Source organism: Carya illinoinensis, chromosome 10 (genome assembly GCF_018687715.1).
Source record: "Carya illinoinensis cultivar Pawnee chromosome 10, C.illinoinensisPawnee_v1, whole genome shotgun sequence".
Taxonomy (NCBI): Eukaryota; Viridiplantae; Streptophyta; class Magnoliopsida; order Fagales; family Juglandaceae; genus Carya; species Carya illinoinensis.
This window is the reverse complement of record NC_056761.1, coordinates 9,776,951-9,796,507: the sequence shown is the minus strand read 5'-3', so window position 1 is coordinate 9,796,507 and position 19,557 is coordinate 9,776,951. Positions and strand designations below refer to the sequence as shown.

Sequence of the window (19,557 nt, the reverse complement as noted above, 5' to 3'; positions counted from 1 at the left end):
AATTAAATTAAATATTAAAAATTAAAAATAACATCTTTTGAATTCCTTATTATTAATGGACCAAAATTTTTTTCTCAATGCCTATCAATCCCTTAAAAATGTTTATTATGAAAAGAAATGATAGTTACAGTCGTGAGTGTATAAATATCATATAATTATTTAAAAATAAATAAATATAAGATTTAAATAAAAAGAAAATAATTTTTTTAATAATAAATCATAATTTCTTTTTTAAAACGATTACATAATATTTCTATATATTAAGATTATATTTAGATGTTGAATTGAATTGAGATAAAAGTTTAATAAAATTTTATTTTTAATTTTATTATTATTTTAAAAATTAAAAAAATTAAATTATTTATCATATTGGATGGCGCGTTCCGGCGGCATGGTTCTCGTCATTTTTGGAATGACAGGGAAATTAGAAACCCTCAAAACTAATTGTTGGGACAAATTACAAGGAATCGTAACAAAAAATGGCTGTCATTAACGTATCCAGCCATAGACATACTGTCACGCAACGTCGTTGAATCGACATCTTGTCATTGTCTTGTCGCATTAATTTAGCAGCCACTCCCACCATTTTAGTTGTTCTCACTTTTCCTACCAAATGGCTTGAAGCCTCTGCGAAGCTCATTCTCGATCTCCTCGAGTGGCAGGCCTTTCGTTTCCGGCACTACCAGGACGATGACTATGAGGCCGATGAAGGAGCATCCAGCATAAAGAAGGAAAGTTGCCCATGAACCCAAAGCCTCGGTCAGGGACAAGAAGGTCATGCTCACAATCAGATTGGAAGTCCAGTTGGCCATTGCCGCCATTCCTCCACCAAGGCCTCCGTATTTTAGGGGATAGATCTCTGCGTTCACAATCCATGGCACTGTCCCCATACCCGGAGAGTACACTATGATGTATAATCCGAGGAGCACCACGGCCAAGAAAACCAGCCTACTAGGACAACCCTTATCGTACCACACTAGTTTGCTTCCCTGGCATGTATTTCCAATCGCCTTTTCATTAGCCAAGCAAGCCCCCGGTTGAAACTGATCACGGAACAGAAATCATAATTATTAAGAAATTTAAATTGGCAAGTAGAATTAATCATACATGCTAGGGAGCCTAGAAAATTGGAGAAAATCTCAAATGATCAACTAGCATAGGATTAACGATGAGTCTATGGAACTTACTTGATCGCCTCCGCTCGCGCAGTAGCCACACTTCATCTTCAGGCAGTCCATGCAGTTCCAAGATGATGCATCAGGGACTGAAGCGTATGCAGAGCAGGTGCCATTGGGAGCAAAGTGGGTGGATTCAAAATTATTGATACCCGGTGCATTGCGGAAGTATAGAATACAGTAGAGAGAGCAACGAGGCCAATGATGATGCAAACGATCATCATTCTTCTTCTGCCATATCTATCCACGAAGCACATGCTGATGACTGTGCCAACGCAGTTGAGACCAGCCGTGACAAGAGAAAGGCCTAGAGCGACCACCTTGGAAGCATAGCCAGCGAGCTGCATGATGCTGGGGCAGTAATACAAGATGGTGTTGATACCAACAAATTGCTGCACAACTTGGACAGCGATGCCTGCACAAAGCGCCCTCCTCACAACAACGTTCCCCATAGGACTTCTCAACTTGGAGAAGAGATTGTTTCCGATAGACGCCTCGGCGGCCTCGTCCGCTTCAATAGATGCGCTCAAGAGCTTCATCTCTTTTTCAACTTCCTCATCAGGATAGATCTTCTGCAAAATTGCCCTTGCCTCTTCTTTCTTGTACTGATAAAAGAGGAATATTGGAAGTTTGAGAAAACCATGCATAGAAATTCATCAGATATGTATGAAGAAATTCATGATGCGAGTCAGATATATATATATGCTCATAGATCACCATTCTGTACAGCCATCTGGGAGATTCAGGAAGGGATAACATGAGGAAAACTGAACCAAAGGTGGGATCCCGGCCACCCCAAGCATCCAGCGCCATGTTCCTGGTGCTTGCAAAATCAAAGGTTTCAAATACATGGTTGAGAAAACTCATGCATGCAATCAGTAATTTTAGCATTTCAGATCATGTCATGATCATGAGATTTCAAATATTGTACGTACGTACCTGAGTAAAGCCCAGATTGATAAGGTAGGATAAAAATTGTCCAAACTTGATTAGGAGACCGTTCATGCCGACGAGTGTGACAAAAAAGAAAGTTGTGTAAAAAGATTCCTTTCACTGAAATTGAATAGATTATACAGCATCCTCTATGGTTAATATATACAACTAATGCAGACAGAAAATAACCAACTTTAACAAACTTATTGACGTGTCTCTATGACAGATATATATAAAAGAATAAAAAGAATCTTCTAGAACAATTACTACTGGTTCTTTTAGCACTCTCCCTCAATATGGACTATGTATATTCAATAGTTTCATCTTGGAAATCAGAGCTTCAAATTGTTGTTGTCCCAAAGCCTTGGTAAAAACATCTGCCAGCTGCATATTGCTCTTGACGTGCAGTGTCTTGATCAGTCCAGCTTGAAGCTTCTCCCTTACTACATGACAGTCAATGTCAATGTGCTTTGTCCTCTCATGGAATACTATGTTAGCAGCTATGTGTAAAGCTGCCTGGTTATCACAAAACAGTAGTGCAAGATGTGGATGAGTGACATGTAGATCTTTAAGCAATTGGACTAACCACATTAACTCACAAACTGTTAATGCCATTGATCTATATTCAGCCTCTGCAGAACTTCTAGAAACAGTGGACTGTTTCTTGGATCTCCACGAAATCAGTAAATCCCCAAGAAAAATGCAAAAGCCAGTAACACTTCTCCTTGTATCTACACACCCAGCCCAATCTGCATCTGCGAAACCTTTTAGATGTAGTTTTGACTTGGAGGATAAGAAAATTCCCTGTCCAGGAGTTCCTTTAATGTATTGCAACACCCTATTTAATGCAGCAAGATGTGTATGTCTAGATTTATCCATAAATTGAGAAAGCACTTGAATTGCATATGAGATGTCTGGCCTCGTAAGGTATATAAGTCTGCCTATCAACCTTCTGTATGTTGTAGGATCATCTAGCAAGTTACCTTCTGTTCTACTCAGTTTTAAATTCTGCTCCATGGGGAATTTCTGTATTTTACTCCCTAACATCCCAGTGTCTTCAAGAATTTCTAAGGCATATTTCCTTTGACTAAGAGTGATGTCATTTGCTGTCCTAACTATCTCAATACCCAAGAAATATTTCAAAGGACCCAAATCTTTTAATTTGAACTTGCTGTCCAGAAACAACTTAAGTTCCTCAACTGCACTTACATCATTAGATGCTATTAAAATATCATCTACATACACAAGCAAAGCTACAAAAACATGGATGGGCCTCCAAGATCCGTCAAGAAAAAACATGCTTATTTTTGGCCTCCAAGGCAATAAGCATGGATTGGCGCCAGTTGTGGTAATTTTCCCCTGAAACAGAGAGGGGTTGAGAAACAAGCATGGCACCAGGGCTCTCAGAATAATGAAGGAAATAGGGATTTGAGGGATGGTTTGTATTTGCAACGAGTGGAGGGGGTGGAGGGTTAGGATCGGTAGAGAATTCCATAGAAGAAAGAGTGTTTGGCAGGAACGATGTTTTTACCATAGAAAAAAGAAAATGTTGCCCAGATGACTAACACAAGAGGGGGGGTGAATTGAGTTGTATTAAAAAAAATAACAATTATAAATCAAATATATAATATAAAATATAAACAAAATATGAAATGACAATAAATATAAAGAGTAAGGGTAAGAGAGAAGCAAACTCAGTATGTTAACGAGGTTCGGCCCCATTGCCTACATCCTCGCCTCAAGCTACCCCTTGAGGATTTCCAAATTCACTATTCAACCTCATTCAGGTGGAGATAGAAACCTATTACACATTTGAACAACACCGCTACAAAGGATCCGTGAAGAACACCCTCTACACTTGCAATCACCTTACACGTGGTGATTCAACTATTCCCCGTGTATAATACTTTCTACACACACAAGGGTTATACACACCATTTTTCTGATACAAGAGTTGATAGTGGGTAGGTTATCAGAAAACACTCCTCAATGAATGAAATAAGAACAATACAGCACAAACTAGATCTCTCAAAATGAACAAGGATTAAGGCTCAATGCTTAGAGAAGAGAGAATGAAAGCTTTGAATGAATGTTGTATGCTCTTGGTGTTGTAAATGTGAAGCTCTCAAATGATCTATTTATAGGCATATGAGACTTCATATTCAAATTTAAAAAGATTCACATGTCAAAGACAACATCATTCACTTTTTCAAAAAATTCAAATAAAAGGTTCTTCTTTTTCAATTGTCAAAGACAACATCATTCACTTTTTCAAAAAAATCAAACCTAATCTTTTACTTTTGGCATATGACAAAATGAGCACACTTTCCTTTTCAAACAATTCAAACCTAATATTTTACTTTTTGTATATGACAAAATGAGCACACTTTACTTTTCCAATTTTTCAAACAAAATCATCTACCTTTTGTATAAGTCTAAAAAAGTATCAATCACTTTTGAAAATATTCAAATAAAACATGCACATGTGAAAGATGACAATCAATCATCTTTAATATTTTCAAAGTTCAACCCTTTAATCAAGGCATGCACATGCAAAAGATGACAATCAATCATCTTTCAAAATTTTCAAATTTAATTTTCAAAAATATTTATGCACATGTGGAAAATGTATTTTAATGCTTTATGATAAAATATTAATTTTGAGCATTAATCTTAATTTCGAATTTTGAAGAGATTTACAACATTACTCTATAATTTTAATGTGAACTTGTTCCCTTCTTGCTCATGCTTATTTCCTTGATGTGCTTGACTCCATTGTGTAGACAACTTGAGCTTGAGACTTCTTTATTCTTTGAATTCATTTATTATCATCAAAATCCATGTGTAAATATATAATTACATAAAACTTGAAATCTTGGGTTCAACAATCTCCCCCTTTTTGATGATGACAAATACTTGATAGAACTTGAAATCTGTATTAATACTTAAGCTCCCCCTGAGAATGTGCGTTAGTTTTTCAAGCAAAAGTATAAATATAATTTCAAGTATATATAATAAGTTTAGTAATTCAAACAATGTTAATGTTCTAGTCTAACACTTCTCCCCCTTTTGGCATCATTAAAAAGGATTCGCAACAATTAAATGGACCTGAAGAAAACGGTGCGTTAGTAGACACTGTAAATAAATAAATAAATTTCATCCGTCCGTAACCCGACAAGTGCGGCTAGAGATTTGAAAAAATGTCTGATGTTGTTGACAAACGAGATTGAAGGCTCCGAGTTTCTAAAAAATGTCATTTTCACCGATCGGAAAAAAATACATTGCTCTTTGACTTGGATGATAGCTTGTCTTATTTTTTATGCTATCTCTATAAAATCAATCCTGAAGTTCATCCAATCCGCATCAAGTTTTCATCTCATCTCTATAACTCATCTGCATTCCTTCAACATTCTCGTTTTAAGCATTCTATTCTTTTCTCAATAGCTCATTCTTCTAACATTTCTCTAGATCCATCCATGAGGCATTCTGCATCTCAACCTCCTGTCCTTTCTGCAGCTGCCATTGGTGCCATGTTACAGCAGGAAAATAATAATATGACTAATAAGTCAGATTCTGATGCTATTTATGATTTGGTGAGTCTTGGGACTCGCTACTCTTTCTCTATTGTTGCTTTTTCTCAGTGGCTACAAGTCAAAAATCATGAAGTTGAAAAGCTCAAAGAACAAATTATTGTACTTCAACGAATTGTTCAAGAGTCTCACACAAGGGAAGGAATCATTCGGCAGAAGAATAAACAGTTGAAATCTTTATTAGATTCTTCATTCCGCTTGCCGGTTCCCATGGATAAGAATGACATGATATTGTATGAAGAGAATGAGCGTCTCAAACATGAGGCTAAGAATCTCAAGTTTATGTAAAAGTATTTAAAAAATCTATCTCTATTTTTATTGATTCTCGTCTATCTTTTAAGAGATATTCATAGCATGCATCATACCTATTTCTCTTCTGATCATACATAATCTATCTTCTGGTAAAGGCTTTGTGAAAATATCTGCTAACTGATCGTGTGTGTTTGTGAATTCTAGTACTATATCGCCTTTCTGCACATGATCTCGAAGAAAATGATATCTTATTTCAATATGCTTAGTTCTAGAATGTTGTATTGGGTTCTTTGAAAGATTTATACCACTTGTATTATCACATTTGATTGGAATGTGATTATACTTGAGTTTAAAATTTTCAAGTTGTTGTTTCATGTAGAGAACTTGAGCACAACAACTACCCGCAGGAACATATTTTGCCTCAGCAGTAGATAGTGCAACAGAATTTTATTTTTTACTAAACCAGGAAACTAATGCATGACCTAAGAAATGGCATGCTCCACTAGTGCTTTTTCGATCTATTTTACAGCCAGCATAATCTGTATCTGTGTAACTGATTAGATCGAAAGATGTATGCTTAGGGTACCATAATCCTAAGTTAATTGTACCACTAAGATATCTAAGAATGCGCTTAACTGTAATTAAATGTGATTCTTTTGGAGATGATTGAAAGCGTGCACATAAGCACACACTAAACATAATATCTGGTCTACTTGCTGTTAAATATAATAAGCTACCAATCATACCTCGATATATCTTCGAGTCAACTGGCTTACCGGATTCATCTTTATCAAGTTTAGTTGATGGGCTCATTGGTGTTCCAATTTCCTTAGCATTTTCCATCCCAAACTTTTTCAGTAATTCCTTAATATATTTTGATTGATTGATGAATGTCCCACTTTTTGCTTGCTTAATTTGCAATCCGAGAAAGAATGTAAGTTCTTCCATCATGCTCATCTCAAATTCTTCCTGCATAATCTTAGCAAAAACTTGACACATATTTTCATTAGTAGCACCGAATATTATATCATCAACATAAATCTGAATCAAAAGAATATCATCATTTTCATATTTAATGAAAAGAATTGTATCGATTTTTCCTCTTGAAAAATCTTTTTCAATCAAGAAACCACTGAGTCTCTTGTACCAATCTCTAGGAGCTTGTTTAAGTCCATATAGTGCTTTTGTGAGTTTGAAAACATGATTTGGGGAAATATGATTTTCAAAATCTGGAGGTTGCTCAACATATACCTCTTCATTTATAAAACCATTTAAGAAAACACTTTTAACATCCATTTGAAATAGTTTGAAATCTTTATAACAAGCATATGCAAGTAGCATTCGAATAGCTTCTAATCTTGCGACAGGTACATATGTCTCATCATAATCGATTCCTTCTTCTTGATTAAAACCTTGGGCTACAAGTCGAGCCTTATTTCTAGTAATGACTCCGGACTCATCTTTCTTGTTTCTAAAAACCCATTTTTTTCCAATAATAGTATGATTTTTGGGTCTAGGAACAAGTGTCCAAACATCATTTCTTTTAAATTGATTCAACTCTTCTTGCATAGCTAGAATCCAAGATTCATCAAGAAGTGCGTCATCAATATTTTTGGGTTCAATTTGAGATAGAAAAGCAGTATAATTGCAAATATTTCTAAGAGATGATCGAGTACTTACACCTTGTGAAGGTTCTCCCAAAATTTGTTCCACTGGATGATCTTTCACAAATTTCTACTGTTTGGTTGCATCTTGTATTAAATTTTGATGATCTTTCCTGATGGCTCCATGTTGAACTTCCTCTATTGTTTTCTCTTTGTTGAGATTGAGACTTTCTGTGTTATTTATACCTTCTGTTTCTTCATCAATAGATTTCTTGGAGAGTGGAGAATTAGATTCATCAAATACTACATGCATAGATTCTTGTACAGTCAAAGTCTTTTTATTGAATACTCTATAAGCTTTACTATTAGTAGAATACCCGAGAAAGATACATTCATCAGATTTTGCATCAAACTTGCCTAAATTATCCCTGTCATTCTAAATAAAACATTTGCATCCAAATACATGAAAGTAACCAATGTTGGGCTTTTTCTCATTCCAAAGCTCATAGGGGGTTTTATCTAATTTAGACCTTATCATAACTCTATTTATAACATAACATGCAGTACTTACCGCTTCGGCCCAAAAATAACTAGGCAAGTTGTTCTCATTGAGCGTTGTTCTTGCCATCTCTTGAAGAGATCTATTTTTCTTCTCTACTACCCCATTTTGTTGAGGAGTTCGAGGAGCAGAAAAATTATGCACAAAACCGTTTTCATCACAAAATGTTTCAATATTTTTATTAACAAACTCTTTTCCCCTATCACTTCGGATACTTGAAATAGTATAGCTCTTTTTATTTTGAATTCTCTTGCATAACTTGGTAAAGGCATTATGTGCCTCATCTTTATGAGCAAGAAAGATGACCCAAGTATATCTAGAGAAATCATCAACAATAACAAATGCATAATATTTTCCTCCTAGACTTGCAACTCTATTTGGTCCAAAAAGATCTATGTGTATCAGTTGCAATGGTCTAGTAGTGAAAATATGTTTCTTAGTTTTAAAAGAAATTTTTGTTTGTTTACCAAATTGACATGCATCACAAATTTTGTCTTTAAGAAAATATGTTTTTGGTAAACCTCTCACAAGATCATTTTTTGAAAGTTTGGAAATAAGTTCCATGTTGGCATGTCCTAATCTTCTATGCCATAACCAACTAGTTTCATTTTGAGCTGAAAAGCAAATAGCATCTTGTGAGGTAATTTCTTCAAAATCAATTGTATAAACATTATTGTTTCTAAAAGCAATAAAACAAATATTACAATCATGATCATTCAAAATAATGCATTTATCCATTTTAAAAGTAACTGTAAATCCTTTATCACATAATTGACTTATGCTCAAAAGATTATGTTTTAAACCTTCAACAAGTATAACATCTTCAATTATGAGAGAAGATTCATTACCAATTATACCTATTCCCACGATCTTCCCTTTCGAGTTGTCTCCAAATGTCACGTGTCCTTCTTCTTTAGATCTAAGATCAAAGAACTTAGTCTTATCTCCCGTCATGTGTCTTGAACATCCACTATCTAAAAACCATTTGTTTTTGCTTGTGGAAGACTTCATGCATACCTATAAAAACAATTAAAATGATTTTTCTTGGTACTCAAGTTCTTTGGGTCCTTTATTTATTAGTATTAGAATAAACAAGATTTTTAGGTACCCATATGGCCCTAATAGTCATTGTATGATTTCTTCTAATAGGACAAGTATGATAATTATGACCATTTCTATTACAAAAATTGCAAATAGCATATGACATATATGAAAAACTTGAATGATTATAATAATATCATTTTTTGACAAAATTATTTTTATGAAAAGAATTTTAAATATTAGTCTTTGATGTAGAATGATTAACAAAGAAATTTTTATAAAGTTTGTATTTTTGTTTTGACATATATCCCAAACCTGCCTTGTCAAAAACACATCTTTGACTACCAAGAAGTTTTTTAAAATTTCTTTTTCCATTCGTAAAGTTTTCAACAATATTTTCTAAATCGGTTTTCTTCTTATTCAATTCAAGATTTTCATCTTTCAAAATGATACTCTCTTTTCTTAAAATTTCAATTTCGTTTGTCAAAGAAGAATTTTTCTTTTTCAAAGCAGTATACTTGATACCCAATTTTTCAAATTCCTCATATACCTCTTCTAAAATATTTTGCAATTCTTCATATGAAGGATTTTCAATATTATCAAGATTTGTTACCTCAGTGTCATCTTTAGCCATAAGACAAAAATTTGCTGATTCTTCATTGCTTGCTTCACTATCTGAGCTACTTGAATCATCATCCCATGTAACTTTCATTGCTTTCTTGCCCTTGTTTTGATCTTTCTTTAGCAGAGGACAATATGGCTTGATATGACCAGGTTTATTGCATTTATAACAAATTAAAGTGTTATTTTTACCTGAATCTTTTTTGGAAAACTTTTTGAAGGATTTCCTCAGAGGAGTTCTATTTTTTCTTCAAGAACCTCTGAATTCTTCTTGTTATCATCGCAACTTCTTCATCTTTATCTTCATTTTCCTCATCTTCATCACTTTCACTTTCATGAGGAACAGCTTTAAGTGCTAAGCTCTTCTTTGGCTTTCCTTCTTCTTCTCCTCTTTTCAATGTGTACTCATGGGTGATAAGTGACCCGATGAATTCATTGACTTCGAGCTTCTTGAGGTCTCTAGCTTCAAGAATCGCTGTCACTTTTGATTCCCAGCGTTTTGGTAGAGAGTTGAGAATTTTTCTTACTATCTCCACCTTGGAATAAACTTTGCCAAGAGCTGTCAAGTCAGTATGTGATGTTAGTAAAATGAGTGTGCATACTAGAAATAGATTCATCATCATTCATCTTAAACATTTCATATTCATGAGTAAGAATATAAATTTTTGATTTCTTGACTTGCGAAGTTCCTTCATAAGTAACTTCCAAGTTATCCCAAATTTCTTTTGCCGTAGCACAAATCATTATTCTATTAAACTCATTTCCATTGAGAGCATTAAATAATAAATTCATAGCAGTTAAATTCAAAGTATAAAGTCTATCGTCTTCACGATCAAACTCTTCTTCTTCCTTTTTGACCTTTACTCCATCAACCACTTTTGTTGGAATATAAGGTCCATTTACAATACATTTCCAGATTTCTCGACCTTGAACTTGAAGGAATATTCTCATTCTAACTTTCCAGAATGAGTAATTATCTCCACAAAAGAGTGGAGGCCGATTGCTAGATTGACCTTCACCAAACGAAGCTGAAATGTTAGCCATAAGATCTTAACTCAAAAGATAGTTAGTCTTATAATAGAGCTCTTAGCTCTGATACCAACTGTTGCCCAGATGACTAACACAAGAGGGGGGGTGAATTGAGTTGTATTAAAAAAAATAACAATTATAAATCAAATATATAATATAAAATATAAACAAAATATGAAATAACAATAAATATAAAGAGTAAGGGTAAGAGAGAAGCAAACTCAGTATGTTAACGAGGTTCGGCCCCACTGCCTACGTCCTTGCCTCAAGCTACCCCTTGAGGATTCCCAAATTCACTATTCAACCTCCTTCAGGTGGAGATAGAAACCTATTACACCTTTGAACAACACCGCTACAAAGGATCCGTGTAGAACACCATCTACACTTGCAATCACCTTACACGTGGTGATTTAACTATTCTCCGTGTAGAATACTTTCTACACACACAAGGGTTATACACACCCTTTTTCTGATACAAGAGTTGATAGTGGGTAGGTTATCAGAAAACACTTCTCAATGAGTGAAATAAGAACAATACAGCGCAAACTATATCTCTCAAAATGAACAAGGATTAAGGCTCAATGCTTAGAGAAGAGAGAATGAAAACTTTGAATGAATGTTGTATGCTCTTGGTGTTGTAAATGTGAAGCTCTCAAATGATCTATTTATAGGCATATGAGACTTCATATTCAAATTTAAAAAGATTCACATGTCAAAGACAACATCATTCACTTTTTCAAAAAATTCAAATAAAAGGTTCTTCTTTTTCAATTGTCAAAGACAACATCATTCACTTTTTCAAAAAAATCAAACCTAATCTTTTACTTTTGGCATATGACAAAATGAGCACACTTTCCTTTTCAAACAATTCAAACCTAATCTTTTACTTTTTGTATATGACAAAATGAGCACACTTTACTTTTCAAATTTTTCAAACAAAATCATCTACCTTTTGTATAAGTCTAAAAAAGTATCAATCACTTTTGAAAATATTCAAATAAAACATGCACATGTGAAAGATGACAATCAATCATCTTTAATATTTTCAAAATTCAACCCTTTAATCAAGGCATGCACATGCAAAAGATGACAATCAATCATCTTTCAAAATTTTTAAATTTAATTTTCAAAAATATTCATGCACATGTGGAAAATGTATTTTAATGCTTTATGATAAAATATTAATTTTGAGCATTAATCCTAATTTCGAATTTTGAAGAGATTTACAACATTACTCTATAATTTTAATGTGAACTTGTTCCCTTCTTGCTCATGCTTGTTTCCTTGATGTGCTTGACTCCATTGTGTAGACAACTTGAGCTTGAGACTTCTTTATTCTTTGAATTCATTTGTTATCATCAAAATCCATGTGTAAATATATAATTACATAAAACTTGAAATCTTGGGTTCAACAGAAAAAAAATAAAAATGGAAAACTCTTTTCTCAAGAGTTCTATGATACCATGACAAAAAAGAAAGTTGTGTAAAAAGATTCCTTTCACTGAAGTTGAATAGATTACAGAGCATCCTCTATGGTTAATATATATAACTAATGCAGACAAAAAATAACCAACTCTAACAAACTTATTGACGTGTCTCTATGACAAATATATATAAAAGAATAAAAAGAATCTTCTAGAACAATTACTACTGGTTCTTTTAACAGAGTGCGCCTCTGATCCTCACCGGGGAGGCTTCGGATATGTAAAGAGAGGCAGTCATCGATGCCATTCCGACTCCCAACCCAACGAAGACCCATCCAATAACGATCACCCAAGGAGCCGGAGCAGCAGCCATAACTATGGCACCCACGAAGAATAGCGTGTCTGCAGTCAAAATGGACTTTCTTCTGCCAAGGCTGTCGTTCATCCATGCTCCGATGGCTGCGCCGATAATGGCCGCTCCCACTGCCATACTCACTATCATTCTGTGGAGCCATGTTTTCTTGCTCACGGAGTCGAAGTCCTCACGGATGTACAACAACGCTCCCGATATCACACCTTCGCACGCATGTACGTACATCCCATGCACAAATCAGTGTATACGTACTAATCGTATATAGGATATAAACGAACCAAACCAGTTGTTCATGAAAGTTTTACTCACATATATAAATCAGTCTCTTAATTTGTTTATATATATATATATATGTATATATACACCGATTAAATATAGAATTTAACTCTGCGGATGAACAAATTAAGCTTGAACATGACTCAATATTCATCTCGGCTCGATAAAGCTACAGCGCTAATCACATGTATAATCTGGTGTAAATGCTATCACTTTAAGCATCTGGGAAATTAAAACCCCCAAAAAATTAAGGAACATGCACTAGAATGAATTGCTTGTTCTCCATCGTACATACGTACCAGTGTCGTAGTCGAAGAGGATGCCACCAATGCTGGCCGTGAGATCAAGCTAGAGCGAGCCTCAAAATATATGGTGTTTGCCATGTTGTGCGAAAACACTGAACTCTGTCTTGTTTGCGCGATGGAAACCCCCCCTCCACCGTTTTCTGTAATTTTGCAAAGCAAAGTTCTGTCTCAAACAATCCTTCTGCAACATGGGATTCAAACAAAACTCAATTAAAAAAGATTCCCAAGATAATAGAAACAAGATAAAAGAGGAAATATGAAAGCTGTGTGTATATTATTCATTGTAAATCTGCTTGTACAGTGGTGGTATTTATACACGTAAGAGGCTGAGTATTGTTGTAATCGTAAGGGTCATATATGACAATACACAATATACAATATATTCTACACTATTCTGCTCTTGTATGCTGAGGTGGTGCAGAGGCTGTTTGCTGTCCTTAGCATCTTTGGTGATATGGTTAACATCCCCTGCAAGCCAAGCAGTCCTGGAAGGACTGTGAAGCTTGACCGAAGTGTGCAGAACCTTGAGACTGAAAGAGGCTTTGTAAAAATATCAGCAAGTTGATCTTTGCTTGAGAGAAATGATATTTGAAGAGTTTTGGCATGAATGCGATCCCGAACAAAATGAAAATCAATATCAACATGTTTCATGCGAGAGTGCATAACTGGATTCACTGAGAGGTAAGTGGCTCCCAAGTTGTCACAATAGAGAGTAGGTGGTTTGGGAAAAAAATACCCAGTTTAGATAGAAGTGACTAGATCCAAATTAACTCACACGTTGCATGAGCCAAAGCCTTGTATTCATTTTCAGTGTTGGATCTTGCAATAGTGGCCTATTTCTTGGAACTCCAGCAAACCAGATTTTTACCATAGAACACACAATACCCTCCAGTTGATTTTCTGTCATCTGGGCACCCGGCCCAGTCAGCATCCGAGAAGGCAGCTAGTGCAGGAGACTGAGATGGTGTGATTTGTAAACCATAATCCAATGTATGCTTTAGATAGCGTAAAATACGCTTAATAGATTGCCAGTGAGAGATACAAGGAGCGTGCATGTACTGGCACACTCGATTCACAGAGAAAGATAAATCTGGCCTAGTAAATAATAGATACTGTAAACTGCCCACCACACTTCTATATAAGGATGGATCTTCCATGGATGTAGAATCAAAAGCAGTAAGCTTAGTAGAAGGTGACATGGGGCTACTCACAGAGTTACAGTTGATCATATTTGTTTTCTTGAGTAAATCAAGAATATACTTTTTCTGAAATAATACAACGCCATTAACATCTCGATGGCATTCTATGCCCAAAAAATAGTGAATTGGGCCCAGATCTTTAATGGAAAACTCAGCACTCAACAAAGTCACCAGTTGATCTAATGCAAACTAATTGGAGCCCGTAAGTACCACATCATCAACATAGACTAAGAAATAGATAATAACAGACTGATGCTGATAGATAAACAATGAAGTATCAGACTTTGATACGCGAAAACCCAATTCAAGGAGTTTGGAACTTAGCCGTGCATTCCAAGCACGAGGGGCCTGTTTAAGGCCATAAAGAGCTCGATTCAATTTGCACACGTAATGAGGAAATTGTGGGTGAATAAACCCATTGGTTGTGACATAAAAACATCTTCATCAAGTGTACCGTGCAAAAACATATTTTGTACATCTAGTTGATGTATCGGCCAGCCAGATGAAATAACAACTGAGAATACCAACCTGATGGAAGTAGGCTTTACCACCGGACTAAAAGTTTCTGAGTAGTCCAATCCTTCGAGTTGGCTGTAGCCTTTGGCTACAAGGCACGCCTTTCTGCGTTCTATGGTGCCATCGGACAGGTACTTTGTCTTGAAAATCCACCGACAGCCCACGATATTTTGAGAGGTATCAGGAGGAACCAATGTCCAAGTTTTATTGGAAAGCAATGCATCGAATTCAAGTTGCATGGCCTTTCTCCATTCGGGAAACTTAGATGCTTCGGTAACAGAGGTGGGTTCGGCAGGGATGACAACAGAGGTTATATGGGCACGAGGGTGAGGCCACAAAATCGTCCCGTCGGTTCATATTTTGGGAAAATTCTTATGGGATTTTCTTATGGGATTTTGCTCTTGTTTGCAAAGGATGAGTGGAAGAGACTATCGGCACAGTGGAGACACGGGTTTGAGAGGAAAGATTTTCAGAGGTAGGAGATGATGCCCTAGGTGAGAAAGGTAAAGGGCTGGAGTCGTGTGGGCTCAGTGGGTTGAGAAGGCTCAGTGGATTGAGAAGCTGATGTGGGCTGAGCTGAGTGTGGGCCCGAGGACAAAACAGAAGGAATAAGTGAGTTTGAGGCGAGATTGGGTCCAGTGGGATTTAAGGGACGTGACTGAGGAGCGGGTAGAGTAAAATGAAGAGTGGGCCTGGAACTCGGATCAGAAGAGATGGGACATGAAGTGCAGGAGGAAAGAGTAGCAAAGGGAAACACATTTTCATCAAATAAAACATCCCGAGAGATGTATAACCGGGTAGTGGGGATATGAAAACACAGATATCCATGATGATCCAAACTATAGCCAAGAAATACACATGGGATTGAACGAAAATTCAGCTTGTGTTTATTATATGGTCTGAGGTTAGGCCAGCAAAGACAACCAAAGGTTTTAAAAAAGGTGTAATCTGGTCGTTTGTGAAATAAAATTTCAAATAGAGATTTATTGTGTAGAACGGGTGTAGGCATTCGATTTATTAAGAAAACAGCAGTGATAAAGACATCGGACCAGTAAGTTTGAGGTGTGGAAGAATGAGCGAGTAATGTAAGGCCTGTTTCAATAATATGTCGGTGTTTTCTTTCAACGGAACCATTTTGAGAATGAGCATATGGACACAAAAGATGGTGAGAAATTCCAGAGGAATGTAACAAAGTATTTAGAGATCGAAATTCTCCTCCCCAATCAGACTGTATTGCTTGAATTTTTGTATTAAGGAGAGTTTCTACATGACGCTTAAAAAATAAAAAGATAGAGAATACATCAGATTTATATTTTAAAGGAAATAGCCAAGTAAATCTGGTATAATCATCGACAAAAGACAAGTAATAACGAAAGCCACCACATGACAGAATTAGAGCAGGGCCCCAAACATCTGAAAAAAGAAGCTGTAGAGGAGTAGTAGAGCGTGAGGCAGTAGGTGCATAAGGAAGTTGGTGCATTTTAGCTTGGCAGCAAGAAGAACATAGACTAGAAGCAGATGGAGATGCTGACTTCACAGGTAGAGAGGCTTGTGAAATTATTTTCTGAACAACTGACAAAGATGGATGGCCTAAATGCAGATGCCATTGAGATTGAGGAACCCGAACAACAGTGTGAGCTTGAGGTGAAAAAAGAGCAGGAGGGAAGATGTACATCCCATTGCTAGTAGGACCTTGAATGAGTATATTCTTAGTGCGAATATCCTTCACATAAAAACAAGAAGAGTGAAATTCAAAAAACACTGAGTTGTCTTCACAAAGTTTTCGGATAGAAATTAAATTTTTTGAAAGTGAAGGAACATGAAAAAGTTGAGAGAGTAGAAGATTGCCAGATGTGGATGGAAGAGTTGAGCTGCCAACATGTTGAATGGGTAGAGAGTTTCCATCTCCAACATGCACCTATTCATCTCCTTTGTACTCAGATGGATTAAGAGTTAGATTGGAAAGGTTATAAGTAAAGTGATGAGTAGTCGCAGAATCTGGATACCAATTACTGTCAACTAAAGAGGCTGTGTCATTAGTGAAAGATGGAGTAGAAGTGAAGTGAGCTGAGAGAGATGGAGGTGGAGGTGATTGATAGCTGTGATCAAATCTATAGTAGCAAGAAAGTGCAGAATGTCCGGGTCTATTGCAAACTTGACACGAAGGGCGATTTTGGGAAAAATAGGATGGGGTGAACCGACCACTATTTCGACCTCTTGCTCGGCCTCTATAACCTCCTCTACCTCTAGACATACCACGACGTCTGGGATTAAAGTTGGGAGAATTTTTTGTGGTAGCATTAACTAAAAATTCGGGTGAAGCAGTGAGGTTGGTCTGTTGGTGAGCTAATCGAGACTCATGGGTGAGCAAGTAACTATATACTTGTGAGGGACTGAGAGGTATGATTTGTGTAGTGATTGAGGTAACAATCGAATCAAAATCAGATCCCAAACCAGCCACCAAATGAGTGATGAACTCAGAGGAGGTTAGAGTTTTACCAATAGCTGCAAGAGTGTCACGAAGGAGCTTAGCCTTTTGATAGTAATCTGCAATGGAATTGGATCCCTTCTTCAAAGTGTTCAGTTGATACTAAAGTTGCATGACCCTGGTCTGCGACTGAGCTGCAAATAAGTCGGCCAAAATTTTCCAGACGTCACGTGAATTTGAGGCATCAAGAACATAAGCGATTAAAGACTCGGACAGAGATGAGATCAGCACACTCATGATAGCCTGATCTTGTTGTTTCCAGGCTAAGTATGCTGCACTTGGTGTTGCAGAGTTTTTGTCAAACATCTGAGGGGTGGTAACAGACCCATCAATATAACCATATAAATTCTGACATTTGAGGTAAGGCATTAGTTGTGCCTTCCACAAAAGGTAGTTGTCATGGTTTAGTTGAACATTGATACAATGAGTAGAGGAGGGGAGGAAAAAACTTGTGTTGAAGGTAGGTGTTGAATTCGGAGAGGGAGGTGTTTCTGTCATGACTGAGTGTTTTTGGATGCAAGCCCTATTTGTCTCTGATACCATAATAGAAACAAGATAAAAGAGGAAATATGAAAGTTGTGTGTATATTATTTATTGTAAATCTACTTGTACAATGGTGGTATTTATACACATAAGAGGCTGAGTATTGTTGTAACCATAAGGGTCATATATGACAATACACAATATACAATATATTCTAGACTATTCTGCTCTTGTATGCTGAGGTGGTGCAGAGGCCGAGCTGTCCTTGGCATCTTTGGTGATATGGTTAACACAAGACATCCACGAAAACGATAAAAAAGAAAATAAAAATTCAAAATCACTGCTTCCCGATCATTTTCTTTATTTGAAAAAAAACTTGTAGAGACCATTTTTTTTTTGGGCGTTAATTTTGTATATCAATGTTCTTCTTCAGAAATTGTGCTGCATGCGTTTACATTTGGATCAACGGCCATTTCATGCACAGAAAATATGATGTGAACAAGTAAGAGGTGGTCCAAAGCATTTCTCTTTTTTGGGTCTACGTCCGAAGGGTTATCCTGGACCTTGCCGTACAAAAACATGGCTTGAAGATCAGTTTTGTTAGGTTTTGAAAATTTCAATTCGAGGTTCAAAGGTTATCATGATCTCATGTTTAGGTCAAAAGTTTTTCAGAATTTTATCGTTCTCAAATTCAAATATTTTGCTATAAAATAATCTCAATCATCAAAATATCTTAATTGCCTTGATTGTTGTTACAATTATAAATTCAAAATAACTTTCATGATGCTAAATAAAAATTCTATCACAAAATTAAATTTTCTTTCAAGCATCCAAATATTTAAACCTCCAATATTTGAAGAGTTTAAAATAGCTCAACTGAAGAGACAAAGTAGTGTTGTGAGGAAGGGTGCAGTAGAGGTCAAGCAGTGTCAGCTAGTCCTTTTTTTGATGCTGCTTTCGACAAGATCAGTGAGAGAATGGGAATTGGCATTTTTATAAGGGATTGAAATGGAGATGCTGTGGCTGCTTTAAGTGCATCAGAGATAAGGTACGTAAGCTCAGTTTTTCTTGCTGAATGCTATGCTCTGAATATAGTTTCGAGGTTGTGTGAGGAGCTGGGATTATGGTAGGTTGTTTTTGAAGGGGATGCCAAAGCTATATTGGGTGCTATTAATTCTGAGAGTGAGGACATTTCCTGGATGTGCCAAGTGATTGATCAGGACACTTAAGTTCTTATCTGCTCACAGCTCATGGACCACTGCATTTGCTTACCGAGAAGGCAATGGTGTGGCAGCTCATACCCTTGCCAAATTGGCTATTAAGGCAGCTGTGGAGACTGTATGGTTATAAGCTGCCCATCTTAAATACAAAATCAAACCCAATATATGTATCTTAATACTAAAACACATGATGAGAAAATAAAGATCAAATTAAAGGAAAGAAAGCTGTCATAGCATGAGAAGCAAATTAAAGAACGTTTTACAATCAACGATCCTCTGCACATGATTAATGATCATCATTTCAGCGTGTAAAAAGTAAGAACTAATCATCAGAATTAGCATATAGAACTCACAAGGCATATATAATAACCATCATGAACACAAAAGATCATCATCAAGAACTACTGAAGAAAAAAAGAAAAAGACTTTTATATTTTCCAAGTAGTACTATCTGTGATCTGTTAATTTG

The 19,557-nt window shown here is 36.1% G+C and overlaps 1 pseudogene; it reads right to left on the bottom strand.

Moving 5' to 3' along the window:
* Positions 1-454: 454 nt before the first annotated feature.
* Positions 455-15,136, bottom strand: LOC122278397 (annotated as a pseudogene).
* Between the last annotated feature and the right edge of the window lie 4,421 nt (positions 15,137-19,557).